General features: G+C 48.6%; 1 pseudogene; it reads left to right on the top strand.

Moving 5' to 3' along the window:
• The first annotated feature begins 2,331 nt into the window (after positions 1-2,331).
• LOC118617034 lies at positions 2,332-5,958 on the top strand (annotated as a pseudogene).
• The last annotated feature ends 1,652 nt before the right edge of the window (positions 5,959-7,610 follow it).

Below are 7,610 nucleotides of genomic sequence, written 5' to 3'. Positions count from 1 at the left end.
ATCTCTCTTTCTTGATTAGGGGAAACCGGCCATACTCCAGGCTGTGATGAGACCCTCTCTTCTGGATTCTGCTGTCTGTGGCCAGAACCCCATTAGTATGCCACAGTGACAGTTCCACTGCACTGAGTTGGCCTCGAAGGGACTGAGTGGCCCCTCGGCATCCGAGACCAGTTCGTATTATTCTATCCTTCCCGACTCCCCTTCTCTGGAAGTGGTTTTGAGCCAAGAAAGAAGCTGCTAATACAGCTAATCATCTTAATGTTACTCTGGGAACTGAGGAATCACACAATATGCCCCAGCACCTCAGACATCATTACGTTTTGAGATAATACTGTTAATCGCTACAGCTCCAATTAAGGAATTCATTAATAGAGGCATTCTTTCTGCCTAATCATCTTCTCTTTGCAGTAGTAAGTTGTTTTCTGGGTAGAAACCCAAGAATTGTCAATCTGATTCATTTCCCTACTTTACTTCTAAGTATTTCCACCTGGACTGGATTTGTGATGATTCATACAGAAAAGCCAAAAATATCTTGTCTCTTGACAAAATATCTGGGCTCTGGAGTGAACCGGATCTCCGAGCCCAGCACTACAGAAACTACCAGCACCAGCTCAATCTTTTTAGGCGTGTGTTCTTCTTAATCGCTTCTGAGTCTAGCTTCCCGAACCATCTTGGTGGCCAGTCCACCGGCCTTCCTTAGTAACAGTGCAACTTAAAACTGGTCCCACCGAATCTCCTGTCCCTTCCCCATCAGGGGGAGATAGAAAGGCAAAGCGGTCCCATCAGTCAACTTCAAAAAAAGAAATCATTTATCAGATAGATGGTCTTGACTTATCTAAGAAATGACTGCAGCTGCAGCTTGTCATTTTTTCCTCCCATAGTTAGTAATTCTGGGCATTTTTTAGTGATGATATTTTTATTGAATCATATTAAAGGAGAGATTTTATTTCTTAAATTGTATACTTGTTCTGCATTATAAGATATTGCTTGAGGATTTAAAGTCTTTTTTAAATCCTAAAATTGAAAATCACTCTAATTTGAATGAAGAACAGCTGTGTTAAGTTTAATAGTACTCTTTGTATTGAAACAAATTTCCATTAACGTAGTAATAGAAACTTCAATATGGATTAACCAAAATAGTTCCTAATTCTTAAAATAGGAAGCATAAGTGGAAGATGATGCTATTTATAACCACGATCTTCTATGTCTCTGGGCAATAGAGACATAGTACAAGAGAAAGAAAGGGAATTAAGATGGCTGACTGAACTCATTCAAATTTGTCAGATAATATAGTTAAATATTTAAAGAAATTCATGTTAAAATTGTCAACATAAGAAACATTCAAACCTGTGAGAATGTTTATGAGTTTATTTGAACCAAACCGACACTTGCCTGGAAGCAAACATCTCAATGGTTTGAGAAAATGCTCTGGAGAATGGTCATTGTGTACCTTACATTATACATTAGACTCAAAGGAGAAGATGTGGGGGGGGGGGGTTCACATGAACTCCACTGGCGGTAGATTAAGGAGGTGGCAGAGAGCAAAGTGGGGAATGGGACTGGATAAAAAGTGAAACAGAGACAATACTTCTTGTACATTGTGGGTACAGGAGACTTAACAGTGAGCATCTGTAACATAGAGGTGGTGTATGCGGGAGAACAGGATGACCAGGAGGGGTTCTGGGGTCTCCTACTCGGGTAGGAGATTGTGCCCTGAGGGGTCTGGAAAAGGGGATCACTCTGACATTCCAAGGGAGTTTATCTTAGAAGCAAAAAAACAATAGACAGGCTGAGGTAAGGTAAAGACTGACCTTTGTCACGGAAGAGACTGGCTTAGAAAGTAACAACCACCATGACTCACTTTGAGGAAACTTTCATTTCAGACCATCCCATGGGGTGACTCTAGGTCTCTGAGTCCGTAAGGCCCGCCACGCAGGCCTCCCCTGAGCTTGTCAGGGTTAGGATCTGGCCTCTTCTTCATCCACAGGATATATTCACAGCATCACTGCCAAACAAGAAATACTGTCCGTAGGGAATCAGAAATTCGGATGAATCTGTGAACAGCGGAAATCAAGGTGAAGTTAGCAGAGGCCAGGACACAGCCAATGCAGCTGGCGGGGACCGCTGGGGGGGGAGGGCGGGGGGCTCCAGGGGCATCTAGACCGTGAGGCAGTTTTTAGAATCCATGAGAGGCCCTGGGGCAACTGGAAGGAATTATAAATTGTGTTAGAAGCAAATATGCCGCCGGCCTCCAGTCTCCTTCCACATCTGTGCTGAGCACCCAGCCGCAGACCACTCACCCATAAAGGACAGCAGCAGGAGCGCCACCTCATGGCGACCACCCGAAGGCAAGCTGCACACACTGTTCACACGCACCCGTCACGGTCCCTGCAGACAACCTCTGCCCATCAGAGCAGCCGCCTGCAGCAGCTCAGGGAAATCCAAACACAAAGATTAACAGGTGATGGAGAATCACCACGTGGTTCAGAAAAACCACCACCATGAAAAATAGACACAAATGACAACCGTGCCCCCCAAAAATACACGTACCATAACGAACAGAAGGAACTTTAAAATAAGGACAATTGATATCTTCAGGGAGAGCTAAAAAGATAATGCCTTTAAGAAAAGAACATAATGAGAGATTACAAATATTTAAAATATGACTATCAAAAATAAAATTGGTAAAAAGATCAAATAGCAGAATGGATCAAAATCATATAACTAGAGAGAAAGAAAGTGTGAAAGAAAAGTTAAGAGACATGAAGAATAAAATAGGAAATCAAAGAGGCTAGATAGAAAAATAAGAGAAATGTAAAAGCCCCAAGCCCTAGAGAAACGTGTCGTTAGTTTAACAAGGCCCACCGAGCACCCAGCAGGTCTGACAGCTGCCCAAACACCGAATACTATTCTGCAACGCCAATGCGCGATAGCAACTTCCAAGTGAACTTTAATTAGGAAAGACTTGACCTTTCTTAGAAATCTATACTTTTCTTAGGAATCAACAAGTTGTGTAGACAAAAAAAATTTTAAGATTCAGATTAACAAAGGAATGTCAACATAAGAAACATTGGAATCTGTGAGAAATCCTGTGAGTTTACTGGAGCCAAACTGTGGACACGGGCCAGGAGGCAGAACCTCGAGGGACCGAGATAGCGCTCTAGAGAAAGGCAGGTTTGCGCCCTAATTTATGCTTTACAAACAGAAGCGAAGATGTGAGTGATTTACATGAAATCCATTGGTGACAGATTATGGAGGTGGGAGAAAGCAAAGGGGGGGGGGGATCCCCGGGATTGAATAAAAGGTAAATTGATAGACACATCCCTCTTTTACACAGGAGGGTACAGGATGGTTGACAGTCAAGATGAACATGATGATAACAATGAGGGGATTTGGGGTTTCCACCCTGGCACATAGGTTGTGCCTTAGGAGTCTGGAAAAAAAGGAAGTTACCCCACATCCCAAGGGTCTGTTGTCTTAGATGCAAACAGACAGTGGTCTCCATGAAGGTGAAATTGACCGTTGTCAGGGAAGATGCCGGCCTAGGACAAGACCACCTGCCACGTTACATTTCCGACCACTCTTTGCGGTCACTTCAGGTCTCTGAGTTTGCAGGGTGTCCCGCAGGCCTCCCCTGAGCTGGTCAGGTTAGCATGTGGCCCCTTTTCCTCCTCAGGAAAACATACTCTAACTTTCAGAAGGAAATTAACAAAATTTCATTTACTTTCTGAAGTTTTCAATACTTGTTAATGATTCAGTGCTGTGCCCCTCAAAACCAGAAACTTCAGCTTAAAATACAGAAGAAAATAAAACATAATAAAACTTAAAATATACCTATGGCCGCGGGCGGCGCAGGAGGGGCAGGTGCGCCCCCTCCCCCCGGGGGGGTCCCAGCAGCGGGTTTCCTGGGCCATCACCTGTCCCAGCCTCAAGGAGCCGGGCCTGGTCGGACGGCCCAGGCAGGGAGAGTCCCAGGGAGCGTGAGAGGCCCCGAGGCCAAGGAAGCAGCTTATCAACCACTTTATTTGCTGAAAACTGTAGTAACCTGTGAGCTGCCCGTGACTTGCTGCAGGGCACAGTTCTGGGTGACTTGCTGCAGGGCACAGTTCTGGGCAAGCTGGGTGCTCCCAGACCAAGCGGTGCCAGCCTTTTCACCAAACCCCCAACGCCCGCGCCCTGGTGTCTGTGCTGCAGGAAGGAGTCAGCTACACTGTCACAGGTTCCTCCTGGAGCTTGGATCCCTCCGAAAGGCACTCAACTCAAATTCCGCTTGCTTCCTCCATCGTCTGATTTCCTAGCTGATATCACTGGGCTTCAAAACAAACGAACAACTGGGGCTCTGTCCAAGAGCACCGCAGGGTCTCTCCCTTCTGCCAGTGAAGGCTCAGCATCGCCCTGCAGAGCGACCCTGCAGACGTGGGGCTGAGCAAGGGGGCTGGACCGGCGCCTGCTCACAGAGCAGGAAATGAGAACATTCCACTTCGCGTGACGAGGCTGCCCTGAGCGTGCAAGCTTTGTGTCTACCAGACGCGGTGGAGTCACAGCTGACACAGTCCTCTCTTTGGACCTGACTGGGAAATGTGCCTCGCATGGAGGGCAGAGACCCCGCATCTCCCTGCTGCTGAAGAAGGTGGCCGTGTTTCGGATGAGCCTGATGGAAAGACTTCGGGCTACTCGCCAGCTTCTCGGGAGTCGCGAAGATTCTGAACCCGGGAACGACTAAGCTCAAGGTGTCCACAGACGATCAGAAGCACTGCTTCCCCCCAACGCTGTTAGTGGGCCACTCCTCAGGCTGGGACCTCAAAACACTGAGGGTCGCAGAACTACCTCTGGGGGCACTGGCTTGTCCCCGGAGCTGTGAGCAGCAGGCCGGCGCGGAGCAGGGCAGCAGAGGTGGCCCGGCAGCCACGCTAAGTTTCTGCAATGCTGGGCGTCAGTGGGGCAGACGCTCCTTTCCTTTTAGAGGGAAGGAGGGAGAAGGAGAGAGAGAAACATCCATGAGAGAGAACATCGACTGGCCGCCTCCTGCATGCCCCCCACTGGGGATCGGGCCCACAACCTGGGCATGTGCCCTGACCGGGAATCGAACCGGCGACCTCTTGGTGCAGAGGTCAGTGCTCAACCGCTGAGCCACAGTGGCCCGGCTGAAGCTCCTTTTCTTGACTCGGGAGGAAGATACTAGTGAACTACCTTCTTCCCAAAACTATCAAACGAGTACCGTGTCTTTCAAATAAAGAGGTTCTCCCGCGTGCCAGAGTGGAAATCCCGTTTCCTTCAGCATGGCCTGCTTCTCTTCTGAACCCTTCCACCCAGCCCTCCTGAGGACATGAATCAAAGGATGAGGGTCAAGGGGACAGAGATATCACCTGTCTATGCTGAGCTGTTCAGCAAAAATCGCAACCTCGGGGCTCTGAAGAGGCTGTTTCAAAGCTCCGGCCCAGGCAGGTCGATGACTGTCGTTCTTGAAACCATCGGCCACATTTCTGGGCACAGCACGAAGCCCTGCGGCTGCCCAGCTGGCCCTCGAGTCCTGGGCGGCATTCTGGTCGATGACACCTGCACCAGGTGCAGAGGCTGTGACAGAGCTGGCCTTGAGTGTGACGCCCTCGTGAAGGAGCTGGAAGGAGCGTCCCAGAACCGAGGTACCAGGCACCTGTCTGGAGTGAGCGAAAGGGTCAAGGAACACCTGTCGCAGCTGTCCAACCTCTTTTTTGCTTGGAAGCTGTTATCTTGCCTGAAGACCTTCAAAGTGGAAAGCAGAAAAAATACTGTTTCCTGAAATTCAAAACTTTTGGCAGTGCCCAGAGGGCCCTCAACATTCTCACAGGTGAGCACTGGAAGGCCCCGGGACTTGGCGGCTACCCCCCGCTCAGAGCAGCAGGCCCTGCCCACTCCGAGGGGCCCACCCGACGACGGCAGCCTGGCGCTGGGCCGGAAGGCAGGAGAGCTCCTCAGTAGCTGGCCAGGGTGCCCTGTGCCTCGTCCTGCTGCCAGGAGCCCAGAGCCCTCATGGGCCCCTCCCTGGCCTAGGACTGACGGGGATACACGAGGAAGCGGAGGCCCCAGCCATGGGTCCCAGGCGCCAGCCCTGTCCCGCATGCGCAGTGGAAGGGCATGAGCTGGGCCGCGGCCTCTGCCCAGCAGACAGCTTTGTGCAGTGCGCCCGCCGAGGAGTCTGGTCCGTTCATGTGACGTGCAAACTGTTTCCTTTCTTTTCTCCATCACCATTTACCCCTCTGTGCCCTCTTCCTCCTCCCCTTCCTCTCCCCCCAGCAGTCACCACAGTGTTGTCCATGTCCATGAGTTCTCTTTTCCTCTTCATTTTTGCTCAGCCCTCCACTCTCCCCAGTACCCCACCTCGCCACAGAACTGCCTGCCTGCTCCGTCTCTGTTTTGCTTGGTCGTTCAGTTTCTTCATTAAATTCCACATATGAGTGAAAAAATATATATATGTGTGTATATATACATATATGTATATGTCTGTATATACATATATGTATATGTGTGTGTATATATACATATATGTTTGTGTGTGTATATATACATATATTATATATGTGTGTGTATATATGCATGTATGTATATGTGTGTGTGTGTATACATATATGTATTTAACATAATCTTAAAAGCCTCCGTGTGAAGGGCCCTTCCAGGAGGAATGCACACACTGTCTTTCCCAAAGTGCCCTCGCAGAATACAGCATTCTCTGTGCCATGTGTGTTTCCTTTACCAAAAGAGAATATTACCACAAACAACAATCCTGCATAGAAACAAAATATTTATGATAGAACAAGCCTCTTAGCAGCCAGGCTCTCTGGCAAAAGCAGAAATGGAATAAAAATGATGATACTGACAATGTTGTGATGAACTAGTTATTAGTAATAAGAAAGGAGCCAAGGGAAGGCCAAATGTTTTGGGCATGTCATCGGGGCAGCTTCACCAGGGAGCTAAAGCTTTACACCCCCAGGGAGCCACTGGTCTATTCCTGAAGATCGCTGGGGGAAGGGACTGGACAGGGAGGGGAATGGACGCATGCCCAGTAAAGCTGGGTGACATTGGGAAGGTTCCTGCCTGCTAGTCACACCTGGGAATGGGTCATTGGCAAAAATGGGCATAACCACTTTAAGCCTGGGAATATTTAGGATACTTAATTCCCTGAAAAAAAAAAAAAAAGAAACTTGCTCTCTTGGCTTTCTTGGGACTCTTGTCACTTGGTGTACACTCTCTGGGCTCCCCTGTGTCTGCCCACACACAACGTACTAAAGGACTGTAACTAGCCTGATGCTGAACTGGACCTGGCTGCAACATGGAATGGACACTCTGGACCCTGGCGTTGCTTTTAGCTCTACTGAAGCCCCCGGTACACTTCTTCTATGACTGGAACGGGTCTTTGGAAACCCAGGGATGTAATTTCACACAACTAAATATTACTCATCCTCCCATGCAAGTCTCAGAAATTTTTTTCTCAAGATACTGTAAGAACTCCACCCCAACACCCAGTGAGGAAGAGGACACCCCAATTCCTCTGATAACACCACTGATAACGATAGCCGACACTAAATGGCTCCCAGGCTGCCTGCCACTACTCGAGCCGAATTAAGCAGAGACAG

The sequence above is a fragment of the Molossus molossus genome, unplaced genomic scaffold (genome assembly GCF_014108415.1).
Source record: "Molossus molossus isolate mMolMol1 unplaced genomic scaffold, mMolMol1.p scaffold_m16_p_5, whole genome shotgun sequence".
NCBI classification, from domain to species: domain Eukaryota; kingdom Metazoa; phylum Chordata; class Mammalia; order Chiroptera; family Molossidae; genus Molossus; species Molossus molossus.
This window is presented reverse-complemented; position numbering and strand designations above follow the sequence as displayed.